Source organism: Tursiops truncatus, chromosome 9, assembly GCF_011762595.2.
Source record: "Tursiops truncatus isolate mTurTru1 chromosome 9, mTurTru1.mat.Y, whole genome shotgun sequence".
In the NCBI taxonomy this organism is placed as follows: Eukaryota; Metazoa; Chordata; class Mammalia; order Artiodactyla; family Delphinidae; genus Tursiops; species Tursiops truncatus.
The window spans coordinates 29471938-29490330 of record NC_047042.1 but is presented as its reverse complement, the minus strand read 5'-3'; the positions used below and the strand labels follow the sequence as shown (position 1 = coordinate 29490330).

Below are 18393 nucleotides of genomic sequence, written 5' to 3'. Positions count from 1 at the left end.
TCACCCACCCAGCAGTTATGGGATTTGATTTTATTGTGATTGCGCCCCTCCTACCCTCTCATTGTGGCTTCTCCTTCGTCTTTGGATGTGGGGCGTCTTTTTTGTTAAGTTCCAGAGTCTTCCTTCGATGACTGTTCAGCAATTAGTTGTGACCCGGTGTTCTCACAAGAGGGAGTGAGAACACGTCCTTCTACTCCGCCATCTTGGTTCTGTTTTCCTTTTCTTATTCCTCTTTCTTTAAAGACTTGAATCACAATTATATGAGCCAGACATTGTTCTAAGTATTCAGACATTTTCATGCATTTAAAAATAATCATTTGTTATTAGTCTATGCATTGTTCATATGTAAATGATACTGCTTTAAAGTGTTACTCAGATATTTTATGGGAAGATTGAACAATTTCCTCAATCTGTTTTTAAACTTTATTGGAGACTAATTGAAGTACACTAAATGACGTATATTTGAAGTATACCATTTGGTCAGTTTTGACATATGTATACGTTCATGAAACTATCACTGTAATCAAGATAGCCATTTTCCAGTACCCGCAAGGGCTTCTTGCTTCCCTTTTGTAATGTAGCCCTTCCTCTACCCTGCCCCCAGGCAGCCAGTGATATGCTTTCTGTCGCTACAGATTCTCCTACATTTTCTAGAATTTTATAGAAAGGGAATCATATGACCATGCACTGTTTATGTTTTGTTTTTTTTTTTTTTGGCCTGGCTTTTTTCACTTAGCATAATGATTTTGAGATTCACACTGTGGTCTGTATCAATAGCTTGTTCCTTTTTATTGCTGAGTAACACTCCATCGTACGGCTCTACCACATACGCCCATCTATTTTTCACGTGACAGTTGTAATCACAGGACTTGATATTCTGAAGCTCCAGTATGATAATGTGATCTATGAATATCAAGAACTCATTAGTGATACTCCAAATAGGTTGTGTATAAAGTGCAACGGCAGCAGCCTAAAATGTGAGCGTAAGCACTAGGGGACTTTCGGCGTTCTGAGATATTCTGGGAGCTAATTTGAGTTTTCTGTTTTACTCAGTGTTGAGTGCTATTTCAGACAAATCTTGATTTTTTGCAAGAGCTAATCATTTAGTCAGTCAGTTAGATAAACTTGTTGTTGGAGCTGCGTCCGCGTGCCTGCCTGTCTGCCTGTGGATCATTTCACTATCAGTTAATGAACACATGTCTCTCAGAGTGCAGGTGAGAAAGACGGACCTCCCACTGCTCATTCAGAGGCTAAAACGAGGACTTTTTTTTTTCATTTATGGTGATGAGTGTTTGGTTGGTGGACTCTGTGGATAATGAGAACAGTCTTTGTATTCATTTGGAAGGACAACTAAATATACTCATTATTAGTTAGATTTTATTTATTTATTTATTCATTCATTCATTCATTCATTCATTTGAGAAGGGACACCCGCCGAGCTTCTGACCAGGTCAACAGACTTGACAGCAAGCCTTGAAATTACATTTCTCTAAGCGTAAATACAGCAAGATAGCTAGGTTTAGTAGTATCTTTTCTTTTTTCTTTTTTTGTGGGAGGTGATGGGAATTTGGTTGACTAACATGTTTGCATTTAGAATAAGGTAAGAACTCTTTTGAATAATAGTGGCTCTGCAAATTCTGGTCTTTTTTTTTTCCTCCAGAAAGACAGAAGGTACTGATATGAACTATGATTGGGACACTGGCTGACCTGTTCCATTTAGGGTTATTTCTTCTGTCGCAGTAGATGGTGACTTTGGTAGCACAGAGAGAATGAATGTAACTCACTTGGCTTCGTAATAGTGAGTTCTGCAGTCTCCAACAGATAAAGGTAGGCTAGTCCTTAACCTGACCTTTTTTTCAGTTATGACTTGTTTCTGACCTTCCCTTCAAAACCAGACTCTTTGCCTTCATTTCTATAATTTCCTACTCTGTCTTCAGCTCACTGTAGTCTGGCTTTCGTCTCAGTCATTTCCCTAAATTTCTTGTTATATAATTATCTCCTAATTACCAGTGGTTTCTTTAATCCTCATCCCACTCTGTTTCTCTGCAGCATTTAGATCTGTTTTCAGGCTGCTCCTCTGTTGTTTTCTGAGATACTGAAATCTTGTATCACTCAGTCTTATATCCTTATTCTTTTAGCTTGCTACTCTTCTGTTACTTCTTTCTAAATGCTGCTTTTCCCAGGTTTTTGCTTTTTATCTTCTCTTTGCATGTATACATGTCCTCCCTGAATGATCTTTTCCATATTTTACTCTATTAATTCTTATTTTTGTTTAAATAGAAACAATACATACTTATAGACAATTTGAGTAGTTTGAACAAGCAAGAAAGTTGAAAAATCACCTGCAGTCCCACTATGGAGAACCATCGTTAATATTTTTCATTCAACTGTTGTCTTACCTACACCCTTTGTTTAAATGACTCTTAAATGCAACCCTCAGTGCTTGATTCTCCATCAAGCTCCAAAAGCATGTTGACAACTCCTTCAAAGATGCTTCTAGTAGGATATCCTGGACTACTTCAAATTGAATACATCCCAAACCAAATTCATCATCTTCCTGTCTACTGGAAACTAGTTTTTCTTCTTGCTTTCATTTTTGATTGGTTGATAGTGGTTGACTTGATTTCATTGGTCCTCTTCTCATCTCTAAACTCCAGGTGGATCCAGTTAGTCATAAAATAAGTCATTTTAATATGGTGTACAAGGCTGTTTGTCATGTGGCCTTAGGCAACCTTTCTAGCTTTCTCTTGCTGCCTTTTACTCCCTTCCTGTTTCAGCCTCTTTCCTATTCTGCGATCTAACCACAAATCTCAGTTTCCAGAGATTATCATGCACTTCCATCCTTGGTTGCTTTGCTCATGGCCGTGTTTGAAAAGCCGTTTCCTCTTTCCAGGACAGCTGACCTTTAATTATCATTCAGAACCTGGATTAAATGTCCTTATTTGTGGGCTGAGATACACACTGCCCAGCAGAATGAATCTGGAGCATAACCCTGCCTACATTTGCTTTCATTTGTCCTGACTAAAGAAGAAGCCCAATGAAAGGGCTCCTTACGATTGTTTTTTTTTTTTTTTTTTGCGGAACGCGGGCCTCTCACTGTTGTGGCCTCTCCCGTTGCGGAGTACAGGCTCCGGACGCGCAGGCTCAGCGGCCATGGCTCACGGGCCCAGCCGCTCCGCGGCATGTGGGATCTTCCCAGACCAGGGCACGAACCTGCGTCCCCTGCATCGGCAGGCGGACTCCCAACCACTGAGCGACCAGGGAAGCCCCAATCATTATGATTGTTTTAAAATATGTGACCAGCTACCTTCAGAGAATGGACTTCAAGTGTATTTCAAACAGCAGACCTGGCGCTAGTGAGTAGAGGTTATAGTGAGGAACATCTTCCTTCAGATTAAGGAAGAATTGTAACCTGTAAAGATGTGTAGCAATGGAAAGGACTTTGTAAACTAGTTAGATCTTCATAGAAGTGAACAAGCAAACACTATAAATGACTATTTCTCATGGATTCATTCATTTAATCAACATTATTAATCACTTTGCCAACCACTGTGCCAGAGGTACCAAAGATGAAAAAAAATCCTTCAAGAAACTTATAGTCTAATGTAGTGGTTCTCAACCTGGCTGCACATTAGAATCTCAGACTGATCATTTGTTTCTAATTTAGGAATCTCTGAGGACAGGGTCCAGGAAACAGATTCCAGTGTACAGCTGTGGTTAAGAATCACTTGTCTAATGGTTATTTTTCGAAGTGCCGTTTATTTAATACCTACTCTTTGGCTGGCCATGTGATGTTCATTTGCCCTTTGAACAAATATTTATCCAGCTCCTCTTTTGTTTAACTTCATCAGTGAACAAAAAAACAGTTTCTGCTCTTATGGAGTTTTATAAAATGGTAGAAAATAGACATTACACAAATATATGATGGGTGGTGATAAATCTAAGAAGAAAAATAAGGGAGGTGAGGGGACAGAGGAGTTATCTAAGAGGTCAGGAAAGGTATTTTGATGCTATGGCATTTGAGTGGCACCTGGATGGAGAGAGGGATCAAGCCATGTGGACATCTGCGGAAAGGGCTTCCAGGCACGTGGAGTAGCAAGGGCAAAGGCTGTGAGATGTGTGTACTCTTGCCATTTTCAAAGGAGAGTGACCCCTTGTGGCTAGAGTGGAATGAGTGAGGGGGACAAGACAGGAGATGCAAACGCAGAGGACACATCTGGATGGGGTATGGCAGATGACATGGCATCTTTTAGGGCCTGTTAAAGACTTTGCCTTTTATTCTGTGCTCAGAACCCTCCACGGGTATTACAAGAAGTGATATGCTTTATGTGTAAAAAGATCAACTTGGCTGCTATGTGGAAAATAGGTGCTGGAGACACGGGTGAGAACAGATCGGTTAGATTATCACAACAGTCTCGCGAGGCATTATAGCAGTTTAGATTAGGGTGATGGGGTGGAGTCATGGGAAGCGATTGGATTCGGTGTATATTTTGTGTACAAAATATATTTTTATGTATTTGAAAGAGGTGATAGGTTTTCCTAAGATCTCCTAGGAAGTGACTTTAGGTAGAGAAAGAAGAGGTCAATGACCAAGTGCTGGGGCACATCCGGAGGGCTCAGAGAGCTGATGGAGGAGAATGGTGTCCCGGGGGCCAAATGAAGAAAGTGCTGAAAGAGGGGAGAGGGATGGACTGAATCAAACACCGTTGTTGTCTCTAGTGAGAGGAACGTTGGGAATTGATGCTTGGATTTTGCGAAGTGGAGGTCGTCAGTGATCTTGAAAGAGTGGTTTTGGTTGAGTGGTAGAGGCAATCAGTCAGTCATCCTGCTTGACGGGGAGTGGGTTCAGGAGAGAGTGAGAAGAAGGGAGGCAGACGTGGTGAGAAGAGGCAATTCTTTCAGGGAGCTTTGGTGTTAAGGGGAGAAGAGCAAAGTGGCAGGAGCTGAAGGGGCATGTGCAGATGGTTACTTGCCAACGGTAATGCTGAATGGACTATACTTAAGGTTCTTTCCAATAGCAAGATTTTGTTCTACGATTACTGACTCTGGTTTTATTTTTTAAGAATGAAGATGAAGCACACCTTTGTTTTTCTATCCTCTTGAACTTGAGACACTTTTTTAATGTCACATGACTGTCCCTCCTCTCTAGCTTGGGGATATCTCTTTGTATTAGTTTTCTAGGGCTGCCATAACAAAGTACCACAAACTGGCTGGCTTAAAGAACAGGTATTGATTGTCTCACAGTTTTGGAGGCTGGAAGTCCTAAATCAAGATGTTGGCAAGATTGGTTCCTTCTTGGGAAGGATCTATTCCAGGCCTGTCTCCATGGCTTGTCGATGGTCAGCTTCTCCATATGTCTCTTCACCTCTGTCTTCTCTCTTTGCCTCTCTCTGTGCTCAAATCTCTCCTTTTTGTTAGGACATCTGTCATATTGGATTTGGGCCCACCCTAATGACCTCATTTTAATTTGATTATTTTTGTAGAGATTCTATCTCCAAATAAGCTCATATTCTGAGGTACGGTGGGTTAGGACTCACTGTAAAAATTTGGGGAGGGGGGGGCACGTAACACCTTTACTTTCCCATAGGCTCATTTCTGAAGTTTTAATCTAATAATATTTAACATTTTTCTGCTGGGTGGTATTTAGTCATAGTTATTGGCCGCTTAATCTAGTCATCCTGGTAGCAGTAGGTGTCACTTAGAAGACTGGAGCGAGGAAGGTGGTTTTCCTGATGTATAAAATGAACACGTGCTGAATTGGACCTTCTGTGAGTCACCCTTTTGAAAAGAAATATAAAATGAGTTAGAGAGGTGGTTTTTTAAATACTTCATATGAACACGAGGTCAGACTTTTCTCAGACTCCTCATTTACTCTCATGTTTAAAGTAGTATAACAAGTACGTTAGGAGATGCAAACTTTGTCTACCTTAGGGACAAGGTCTACCTTTGTCTTCTCTAGGAAGACACCTACCTTAACTCTGTGTATTGTCTCCCTGGTGTTATCAAGACGGCAGAACAGCCTCACCCTAAATAAAGGCCAACATCTGACCCCAAGACGTATCACCCTTATACAGAGAAATTAAGTTGTTTATTTTAAGAAGTTTTGTGTTGCGCTAAGAAAAAGCATCATATAAATTGTCTCTATTTGTGTATCTAGGTGTATGGTCTAATGAAATGTTTCCAGCAAATTTCTGGCTATCCTGTTCTCTCTAAAGAGTTGCTTCTCTTGTAGCATCAGGCTTTAGCTGGAACATATGCCATTAAGATAGCCTCATAAAACAGTTTGTGACTATAGTGGATTTCATTTGGAAGCTGTTAAAATGCAGCTCATAACTAATGATTGCAGTCATTAGTACATGGACCATTAGCTCTGAATTCTTAGCGCAGCAAGGGAGAAGTGTACATTTAATTGAGGAATGGCAAATATTTTTTTGTGGGCTTACTACTTCCTTATAGCATTAAGGCAGAGAACAATGCTTTAAAGTGAAGAAAAACCTGTGGCAGAAATTAGCGTTCAATAGAGCACTTATTTGAATATTTTTCGAGTTACTTTTTGGCTTGGAGACCTAACTTTTGACAGTGCCCTAAGATAACCACTGAGTGAATCTCTTGGAGACAGCCTTGATTTTTTAACATTGTATATGTGGTTTAAATAATTACAGCGTTTTTCATATTGTTTAACTTTAAACATTAAAAAAAAAAAAAAACTCTGAATAAGAAAGCTAGTTCTTCTCTAAAGTACAGTAGCAGCCGGCCTCTCCTCACTGGGTTTTCCACGAATTAAACCTGGCAGTAGTTCAAATACTAACCGTATCATAGCAGATGATTTGTCAGGATGGATTCTTGTTCTGGCTCCACAGTTAACTTCATCGATGACCACAGCTCAGTGAAATCTGAATTCGATGTTCTTCTGCATTCACAAAATCACAACCCTTCCAGCTTCTCCCTTTACTTTCTCATGTTCAGTGACTGTAGAAAGACGTGTTTTTCTCAGCGCTTTCTCAGTGACTGTACTGATGTAATACAGAGAGCATATGGAAGCAGATACATGCGTAGGTCTTGATTTCATGTTTTGGTAGACTGGTTTATTTAAGCAAATACCACAGGAGAATATGTTTGTTTAAGGTTTTCCTTTGTACCAGCTGCTGCATTTTCTCTTTCCGAGGCTGGCCTGCCAGAAATGTACACCTTTATTCCTGCACTATTTGACAATTTCCAATTGATCATTTTTTCAGTGAATTAATTGGCTCCTTGAAAAATGTGTTATATGTCTAACATGTATATTTTAAGGATATTGAAGAGTTTTGAAGAATTATGCTCAAATCTGGTTTTGTTTGAAAGGAAATGTTTTTATTTTATTAAAATTATTTAATGATAAAGGCTTAGTGTTTCTTAAGTATTGTTTACAGAATCAGCCTTAATTTACAACAACTTAAAAAGCATACAGTCTAATTTCAATTATTCAGAAGAAAGGCTTTCTATTTTTTGCAATTATTTTTTGGAAATCAGTTAATAAAGAGGTATTGTTCAACTGGATCTGCATGTGCCAAAGCGTGGTGGGATAGTCATTGACCAAGGGAGTCAAGAGACCCAGTTATGGGACTTCTCTTGCTGCTAGTTGGCTGTGTGACCTTGGGTAGCTTGCTTTCTCTTGAACTTGATCTCATTTGGAAAAGGAAGATTGATTTAGATAATCTGTAAAGGCTGATTTTCCAGACTCAACATTTTATGAATTTCTTTTGTCTAGTTTTATATTTTAGGGAAACAGGGATTATATCTTTGCTTCTTGTTGGATGCTTTTGGCTGAATGTGGAATTCTTCATGTCCAGTATGGTCATACTGGGCAGAGAGGTGTAACTTGGTAGTTTTTAGAAAATAGGCGTTGTCTACAAATAGTCAACAAGAAGGCTTAGTGAATCCAGCCTGTGCTACTTTTGTTTGATCCTGACCCAGACATGTGTTCGCATTTTTTACCATCAAATGACTGGTTCTGTAATTTTCATTGAGTCATCTAAGTCAATAGGGTTTAGACATTGAGCATGAGATACTTAACATTCCTTAAGAGAAGATTTCAGGGACTTGGAAGGTCTCTGCCTTCTGTAATTCGGCCTTGGATTATAAGATGATCTAGAATAAGGAGGACTCAATCTCAGTGGTAAATTAAATCCAAGACAGTTAGCCTGGGATTTTTTTGCAGGAAAGGAGTCACATGTTAGTGATGTGAGGCAGACTTGGGTGAAATTTGCTTTTTACTTTAATTCTCCTTAGTTTATTCACTGACCTATGGCCTTACTTCAACTGCTGAGACCTTGTTTTCTTATTGAAAATGATCATGCCACACAGGCATGTTTTATAAGAATTACCCCTGAATACATTTATACCATACTTTTAGACAAAAAGGCTCAACATTGTAAAGATGTCTGTGCTCCACAAATTGAGCTATACTTTTAAAAGAATCCTCCAAGGTCCAAATATAGTTTCCCACCACTGAAAGTGTGTGTCTGTTGGAGAGGTAGAGTAGGGAATAAAATGATCTTCAGGTTCGTAAGATAGAATATATCTTTCAAATCAGCTGGGAAAATTCTGAAAAAGAGGTGTGACAAGAGAAGTTACTCTGATAATCTACAAATGAGAGTATAAACTATTAAATACTTCCTATAAACAATTGGGCAATGTTTGTCTAGAACTTTAAAACATATTCTCACCAAGTATTGTATATCTGCTTCTATAATTACCTTAAGTAAATTGGTTAACCGAACGATGATGTGTGGATAAGGTTGTTCATCTCAGCATTATTCATAAACGATCCAAACATTTAATAGGTGGCTGGTTTAATAGATTGTTTCTTCTATTAAATGGGATACCGTGGGACCATTAAATGTGATGACATAGCAGTGTAATTAATATATTTACATAGAAAAGGTTTACAATATATTAAGCAGATTAAAGAGTATGTTATACAGAGTTCGGTGTAGCTATTTAGATGTGTGTATCGATTTGGAAAAATGTGCAACAGATTTACCGTGATTATTCCTGCGTGGGGAGATTATGGATAGTTTCCCCCCAACTTTACACACTTACCTCTGTTTCTAATTTTTCTATCAAGACCCATGGATTCTTTGAGAGGAGGTAGAACATACCAGTTGAGAGCATAGGACTCCGCAGCGAGTCTGGTTGGGTTTAAATCCCAATCCTTTCACTTACTAGCTGTCACTTGAGCAAGTCATTTTAGTTTTCTTTGCTTCTCTTTGTCGTCTGAGAGATAACAGTAAATAACAATAATAATGATAATACCTACCTCATAGAGTTGCTGTGATGATTTTGGTATACTTAACGTATGTGAACTCTTTTAGAAGAATTCATAGTAAGTACCATATTTATCTTAGGTATTAATATTTGTGTAATAAAAATAGTGAGTGAATGAGAGACCGATGGACAGACAGACAAACTAGCATACCTGGAATTCACTGGTTGAGGAAATGGTATCTTAGAGTATCAAGTGATTGAAACAATCTGGTAAGCTTTAAAGAGGACTATGATGATTAGGTGTTTAATTTTTTTCCTTTACTGTTTTTTAAATTTTAAAAGTAAATATTGAGGTGACATTTACATAACGTAAAATTAACTGTTTTAAAGTGAACAGTCAGTGACATTTTTAGTATATTCACGGTGTTGTGTAACTAACCTCTATCTAGTTCCAAAATATTTCTATCATTCCACAGTAACACCCTGTGCCCATTAGTCAGTTTCTCCCCATTTTCCCCTTCCTTGAAGCCCTGGCAACGGATCTGCGTTATGTGTCTATGAATTTATTTATTCTGGATATTTCATGTAAATGGAATCATATAATACGTGACCTTTTATGTTTAGTTTCTTTGACTTAGCATAATGTTTTGGAGGTTTATCCACATTGTAGCATGTATCAGTACTTCATTCCTTTTTACGGCTGACTGATACTCTATTTTATGTATGTCTCACAATTTGTTTATTCATCCACTGATGGACACCTGAGTTGTTTCCACACTTTGGGGATTGTAAATAGTGCTGCTATGAATTGTTTATTTTTATTAAAAAATAGTTTCTTCTGTCAACAGTGGTTTATTTATTACAGAAAATTCAGAAAATACAGCAATGCAAATAATCCCAATTTACATTTTGGCATAGGTCCTTTCAGTATTTTTTTAATGCATATGTATATGCATATGTATATAAAAACACAACTGTGTAAAAAAATAACTTTCTTGAAAGAGAAAAATTGGGAATCATATTACATATTCTGTTTTATGGCAGTATTTACCACCTAACATTTCAGAATATTTTCTGATGTCTATAAGTATTCTGGTACATCATGATTTTTCATAAACAGAATTTTTTTGCCTATCTCTATTGTGATAAGAGCTTAGCTTTTGATCCCTATTTTAAGTAATGCTATGATGAATATCTCTTTATTTTTGTCAAATAGTGCTTAGTTACTTTTCTAAGGTTAAAATCCTAGGAATAGAACTGTTTTGTCAGAGTAAATATTTTTAAGGCTTTTGACGCACATTGCCAAATTTCCATCCAGAAATGTTAGGCTGATTTACATTCCTACCAGCAATATTCCAGTGTCTGTTTCCTCTTTTTTTGCTCGTTTAAAAAATTCATAATCATTGTCATTTTAACAAGAACGATAACTATTTATATTTTTATTTCTATTCATATAAAACATTTTACCATATTTACTATTTTTGTCCTTTTTTGAATGCCTGCTTCATGGCCTTAAGTGAATTTGTCTTTTTCTTAATAACTAGAATTTAAAAAGTGTATAATGAAGATGTAAGTCTTGATCTGTTACCATCTGTTACAAATGTTCTTCCCTAGTTTGCTATTTCTCTTCTCATTTCGTCTGTGGTATTTTGGTCACAGGGGACTTTATGTAGTGAAGTCAATCATTCTTTGCTGTTTTTGGTTTCTACCTTGCTCAGATGTTTTTCCAGGTCTTCCTTAAGTGATTGGTATATGGTTTTGATAATGAGCGAAAGTCCTATATTCTCTTGTATGAATGTGGCTTAAAACTTACATATTGTTCACAAATGCTTCTTGTCTCAGTATTTATTTTGCTATATACAAACTTTCTCCAGTGACTTAGAAGAAACTGCCATTAACTGAGAGCTTCTTGAACCATCTGCCTAGGATCTTCTGTGTTATACTTTAGAGACAGACATAGATTGCTGGAAAACAAGGGCACCTCTGGGATTTATTCAGGGAACCCATTTCCATGGCATGTGTTCCAGTCAGAACAAATTCACTGAGTCTTTTCTCCATAGTTTCTCTGTGTCCAGAGTCTTATAACTTGCATTGACTTTTGAGGTACTCATATCCTCATTCATCAAAGACAGGTTGAATTTTGTTCCTTATACTTTATTCACCTGTAGAGGAAATTGAACTGATTCATTTTTGAGGGAAATTGTTTTTACCCTTTGAAGATCATTTAACTAGAACACCTCATTTCTTAGACATCTCAGTTGATTTGTCTTTACTATACATAGGTAAAATATTCTTATATCTTAGGGAAACAAATTGTATGAATCGATGGTAACCTAGGTAAGCATTTAGCATTTTTCTTGCCTTACATGTCAGAATGGGAAGTGACTTTTCCAGTGGTATGAAATGGAACATCTGTTTACTGTAGACTGAGGATGTTAATGACAAGTCATTTAGTCTTTAGCTGCTTGTTTTTGTATTTTATTTCTGAATGATCTTTTTTTTTCTTTGTATAAAAATAATACATGTTTATTATAAAAGAGATCAGGAAATATAAGCAAGCCAAACATGCTGAGATGATTACTGTTAATACTTTTGTGTATATCTGTTCCATATATATGCAGTCATTCATGCATTTTATAAAAATGGAATCACGTTAAACTTATCACATCATGAGCCATATTCCCGTATCAGGGGTAGATGTACGCAGTTTGTAATGAGTACACATATTTGCACTGTGTGGATGTATCAGAATATATTGTAGCAGTTCCCCATTGTCAATCATTTAGAATGTTTTCCACTTCTTGATATTACAGTTATGTAATACACATTGTCGTAACTCTATCTTTTCTATATCTAGATATTTATCTTTAGATATTTCCTTAGGACAGATTCCCAAAAATGGAATGTATCCAATTTCCGAATCTTACAAGTTTTTTTTTTTTTTTTTTGAGAAATGAGATTGTCAGGAATGGAGAAGTCTACACTAGGTGTCTTTTCAAATTTAATACATGAAATGAAATAAAGATTTCTCTTCATCGTAAAGACATTGTTTATCTTTCTACAGGTCTCTTTCTGGCAATTCATCTTCCACTGTAATTTATTTTCACTTCTGTGGAAAACAAATGTGAGGGGCTCAGTGGGATAGGAATTCTAGAAGATTTTCTTTCTATCTGTATACTTGTTGGAAAGTTGATTTTTTTTTCTTTTTTTTTTGGTTACTTTTTGAGGGCAAGTTTTTGGAATGGAGGTTTACATTCTTCTGACTATGTCTGGTCTGTCTCTTTGACGTTTAGAAAAGTTTTTACTGTTGGTGTTACAGCTTGCAGATGATTACCCACCTTGTTCTCAACTTTAACCTTCTCCTTTCCTGTGGACATGAAGAGCCCACCTTGTGCAGTCGCTGGTCAACATAATGGGGATGGAGAGAGGATAGGTTCTGCAGCTCAGGATAGTCACGTGATACGCTGTGACCAATAACTCAGTAGGGTCGATTCTTACGTAACTGACAGAAGCAGTTGAAACATGAACTGTAAGTTATTTTGGCATTGCCTCACTGTTTTCTGTTATTTCTGACTATCTTGTGCCCCTTTCCTTGCAAGTCTTAAAACTTTCCAACTTAGAACTTTATTATCAGTGATAAATAATCTCATTCCAAAAACAAAGATATAGTTTGGGGCTAAAATATTCCTCTACACCTAAACGCTAAGATACCGAACAGTGTCATTGTTATCAAAGTCATTGATAAATGGTGACTGTGTCTCTGCGTTTTGAAGGTTAAAGAATTTTCTCCCTGTTTGCTTTCGTGGGTTTAGATTTGTTTGTCTCAGGTTTCAGCTTCACAGTGAATCATCAAGCACAGATTCCACTAATTTAGGAAAGACTTGAGAGTATGAGGGTCATCACACCTTCCGAGAGAGATTCGTTGCCAAGAAAGGAAATTGCTCCTGTTATGTTCAGTGCTTTAATGAAGAATCTGGCCACTGCAGCCTGTCAACGGACCAACAACCTACTTTAAGAACACCTGTTGTGTAAAGCACTCAGTCTGAAATACGGAATAAAGGGATGTTGATGGATATTAGAAAAATATTTTTTATTTTTGAACGATTTGAAACAGGTGGCCTTTCAAAACAGTGTTTTTGCTAGTGAGGAATTGAGTAGTTCGTGTTTGTTGGAAAAACTTTAGGCAGAGAGTAGGAAAGAGCTGGGCTTAAAATTGGTGTCGGAGAACTTCTAAAGCAGATATCCTATTTGTGTCCAACGATCTTTAAAGTGTTGGAGTTCACAGCCTATTGACCATCTGTAAATCTTCTTTGAAAAAATGTCTACTCAGGCTTCTGCCCATTTTTTAATCGAGTTTGTTTTTTTTTGATATTGAATTGTACAACCTGTTTATATATTTTGGGTGTTAAACCATATTGATCATATTATTTGAAATTTTTTTCTCCCATTCAGTAGGTGGTTTTTGTTTTGTCGATGGTTTCCTTTGCTGTGCAAAAGCTTTTAAGTTTAGTAAGGTCCCAGTTGTTCACTTTCGCTTTTCTTTCTTTTGCCTTAGGAGACAGAGCCAAAAAAATATTGCTATGATTTATGTCAAAGAGTGTTCTGCTTGTGTTCTTTTCTAGGAGTTTTATGGTTTCAGCTTTTACATTTAGGTCTTTAATCCATTTTGAATTTACTTTTGTATATGGTGTGAGGAAATGTTCTAATCTCATTCTTTTGCGTGTAGCTGTCCAGTTTTCCCAGCACCACTTATTGAAGAGGCTGTCTTTTCTCCATTGTTTATTCTTGCCTCCCTTGTCATAGATTAATTGACCATAAATGTGTGGGTTTATTTCTGGGGTCTCTATTCTATTCCATTGATCTGTGTCTGTTTATGGGTCAGTACCATGCTGTTTTAGACTGTACTGTAGATTTGCAGTATAAAGTCGGGGAGCATGATACCTGCAGCTTGTTCTTTTTTCTCAAGATTATTTTGGCAATTTGGGGTCTTCTGTGGTTCCCTGTAAATTTTAGGATTATTTGTTTTAGTTCTGTGGAAAATGTCATGGGTGTTTTGATAGGGGTTGCATTAAATCTGTAGATTGATTCGGGTAGTATGGACATTTTAACATTAATTCTTACATTCCAAGAACATAGGATACCTTTCCATTTACAAATTCTTTCGTCAGTGTTTTATAGTTTCCAGAATATAGGTCTTTCACCTTCTTGGGAAGTTTAACCCTAGGTATTTTGTTCTTTTTTGATGCAATTTTAAAAAGAATTGTTTTCTTGCTTTCTCTTTCTGATAGTTCATTATTAGTGTATAGAAAAGCAACAGATTTCTGTATATTAATCTTGTATCCTGCAACTTTACTGAATTCATTTATTCTAATAGTTTTTGAGTGATGACTTTAGGGTTTTCTATATAAAGTATCAAGTCATCTGCAAATAGTGACGTGTTTCCCTTTGGAAAAAATTTTGGATACTTTTTATTTCTTTTTCTGATATGAATATTGCTACTCCAGCTTTCTTCTAGTTTGCATTTCCATGAAATACCTGTTTCTGTCCCCTCACTTTCAGTCTGTGTCTTTAGAGCTGAAGTGAGTCTTTGTTAAGTAGCATATAGATGGGTCTTGTTTTTTTTTTTTAAATCCAAACATCCACCCTGTGTCTTTTCATTGGAACATTTAGTCCATTGATAGTAAAGGGCTTACTGATAGGTATGTGCTGCTTGCCATTTTGTTACTTGCTTTCTGGTTGTTCTGTAGTTCTCTGTACTTTTTTCTTTTACTTTCTTCCTTTGTGGTTTGATGATTTTCTTTAGTGGTATGCTTGGGTTCCTTTCTATTTTTTGTGTACCTTTTGTAGGGTTTTGATTTGTGGTTACCATGGGGTTCATATATGTTGACCTATAACTATATCTACTTGTTTTAAACAGGTAGTCTTTTAAATTCAGACACAACCTAAAATATCTACAGTTTTTACTCCCCTCCCTCACTTTTTGTGTTTTGATGTCATATTTTACATCTTCATGTTTATCCTTTACTGATTATTATAGTTATAGTTGATTTTATAATTTTTTGTCTTTTGATCTTCTTACTAGATTACTGAAGTGGTTGATCCTCAGCCTTTCCTCTCTATTTGCCTTTGCTAGTGGGGTTTTCCTTTTCCTATAGATTCTTACTTCCTGTTGTAGCCTTTTCTTTTCCACTTAGAGAAGACCCTTTAACATTTCTTTTGGTAGGTTTCGTTTGGATAAACTCTTAGTTTTTGCTTGTCTTAGATGTTGTTTTAATTTCTTCTTCAACTCTAAATGATAATCTTGCTGGGTAGAGTATCCTAGGTAGCAGGTTTTTCCCTTTAAGCACTTTGAATATATTATGCCACTCCCATCTGGCCTGCAAAGTTTCTGCAGAGAAATCAGTTGCTATCCTTATGGGGGTTCCCTTGTATATGACTGTTTTTCTCTTGCTGCTTTAGAATTCTCTCTTTATTTTTATTTAAATTTTTTTTTCCTTTTTTTAAAATGTCTTTATTGGATTATAATTGCTTTACAATGTTGTGTTTGTTTCTGTTGTACAACAAGTGAATCAGCTATATGTATACCTATATCCCCTCCATCATGAGGCTCCCTCCCTCCCTCCCTCCCCATCCTACCCCTCTAGGTTGTCACAAAGCACCGAGGTGATCTCTCTCTGCTACACAGCAGCTTCCCACTAGCTATCTGTTTTACACATGGTAATGTATATATGTCAGTGCTACTCTCTCAGTTCGTCCCTCTCTTTAACTTTTGCCGTTTTGATTATGACATTTCTCGGTGTGGGTCTGTTTGAGTTCATCTTGTTTGGGACGCTCTGTGCTTCCTGTACCTGAATATCTGTTTCATTTTTCAAGTTTGGGAAATTTTCAACCATAATTTCATCAAATACATTTTTGACCCTCTTCTCTCTCTTTTCTCCTTCTGGGACTCCTATAATGTGAATATTGGTACACTTAATGTTGTTTCAGAGATCCCTTAAATTGTTCTCATTTTTTAAAATTCAGTTTTCACTGTTCTGATTGGGTGATTTCCATTATTCTATCTTCCAGATCACTTATGCATTCTTCTGTATCACCGCATCTGCTGTTAATTCCTTCTAGTGTGCTTTTCACTTCAGTTATTGTATTCCTCAGTTCTGACTGGTTCTTTTTTTTCTATTTTCTAGTTCTTTGTTAAAATTCTCACTGTGTTCATCTATCCTTTTTCTTAATTCTTTTAGCATTTTTATTACTAATGCTTTGAACTCTTTATCTAATTGTTAATTTGTTTTGTTAGTTGTGTTTTCAGGGACTTTCTCTTGCTTTTTCAATTGAGACAAATTCCTCTGTCTTCTCATTTTGCTAAACTTTCTCTTGTCTCTATGAAATTAGGTGAAATAGTTACCTATTGTGGTTTTTTAGGGGTGTCCTTAAGCGGGGGTGTCTCTGTACACTCTGCATGTGCCCAATGCCTTTGGTGGGAGACCTGGATTTGATATGAACACAAGTCACATCTTTCCTCAGGGTGTGCTGGCAGCCAGCACCTTGGTAGGAGGTGGGGCTGGAAGTGGAGGAGCTAGGGCTGGAGCCATGTGTAAACCAGGGCTTCCCCTCTGCTCAGTGGCCATCACTGCCCTATCTGAGACAGGGTCAGATCCCAAGTTGCTGGAGCAGAATTCCTGAGGGTTGGGTCTGAGCTGGCTCCATGCCCTTTAAACGTGTGCTCTCCTTCCTCCCAGCACCAGCACTCTTGACCCAGAGGGCAGCAGGGCAAGAAGGGCTGATGCCAGCACTCGGCTTGGTTGGGGTGTGGGCTGTGGTGGTCTGGCCGCAGAAAGAGATTGGTAGCGCTTCTGATGCACTGCCTGTGTAAGCACCACTAATGGCTGCCCCTGCCCTGCTTAGACTCTGCTTTGGGTCTGAGCCACCTCTGTGTCTCACAGCTGAGCTCTCACCTCAGCTGTGGCAGTCATTGCCACAGGGTGAAGCACAGGTGGCTGGAGTGGTTGCATGGCTCAGGGCGGGGCACGTGCCACGGTGGTCACGCGAAACTGTCCAGCCACTCGTGCAGTCTAAATCCGCCCTCTCTCCACCCTGCTTTGTTTTATGCGTGTTTCTGCTTGAAGACATTTTGTTTAATATATATTGTTAACTCATTAGTATTGACTTCATGGCCAGTAACACTGTAACTCATGCCTGAAGCTTATCTAACACATGTTTTTTCTCCATAAGGGATACCGCACCCTTCTAGGAACACTAGGCAGCACTTTCAGCACCGTGCTTGGGGCCCATTTTAAAGGGCAAAATTACCCATAGAAAGGCAAAATCACAGAACACTTGGCACAGCATGTGCTATGAAAGGGACACTTGTTTACAGTATGAGAGCTGAAACAGGAAGGCAGAGCATCATCTTGTTTGACCTCAACTGGGAAGGTGCATTCAAATTTTTGCCACCTTGTCCATGTCTGGGAATGATGGCCAAAGTGCCATGAGTATTGATTTTGTCGTTACAGACAAATGTTAGTGAGTAGGAGAAGTTGCAAGTAAGGAATCTGCAAATAATGAGAATCTGCTGTAGCTCTTTTTGGTAGAACTTTTAAAAAAATAAAACAGAATTGAACTTAATTTAAATTTATCTTGATGTTGTAGGCTCGTCATTATGAAGATGCTTATGAAGTGAATCCAACATTTATTGAGAGTCTGTCGTTGCTACTCCCACCCTGTACCCCTGGTTTATCATTATCTTCTTCATCATCTGTTCCTCCTTCACGCCATCGCAGCTGGTACTTCTCCATGTTGCAGCTTTAGGTAGCTAACCCCCTTCTTCCCTTTCTTGCTGCTCTTAATCTGCTGTCTCCTATAACCGAGGGAAAACCTGGAGATTTTAGGAGGAAGTAGAAAACCACTCTCATTGAATGATTAAGAATCATTTGTAGCTATGAGTTCAACTCAATCAATGTGAGTGTGAGAGTGAGAGAAGGACTTCAGTACATTACCTTTGCGACAGCTACTTCCCTTCTGACTCAGAGGCTTTTGTTTTGTTAACATTGTTTTCCATGGTGTATGCAATGATTTAGAATGCCAGTTTTTGCCATTAGATTAGTGGGGAGGATCACTCAAGCTTGGGTTAATATCTTGAGCTCTGTTCTT

The 18393-nt window shown here is 37.8% G+C and overlaps 1 protein-coding gene across 4 annotated transcripts in view; it reads left to right on the top strand.

The window, feature by feature from the left end:
- ELAPOR2 (endosome-lysosome associated apoptosis and autophagy regulator family member 2) overlaps positions 1-18393 on the top strand; it is a 193662-nt gene that overhangs the window by 22573 nt on the left and 152696 nt on the right. The window lies entirely within an intron of this gene.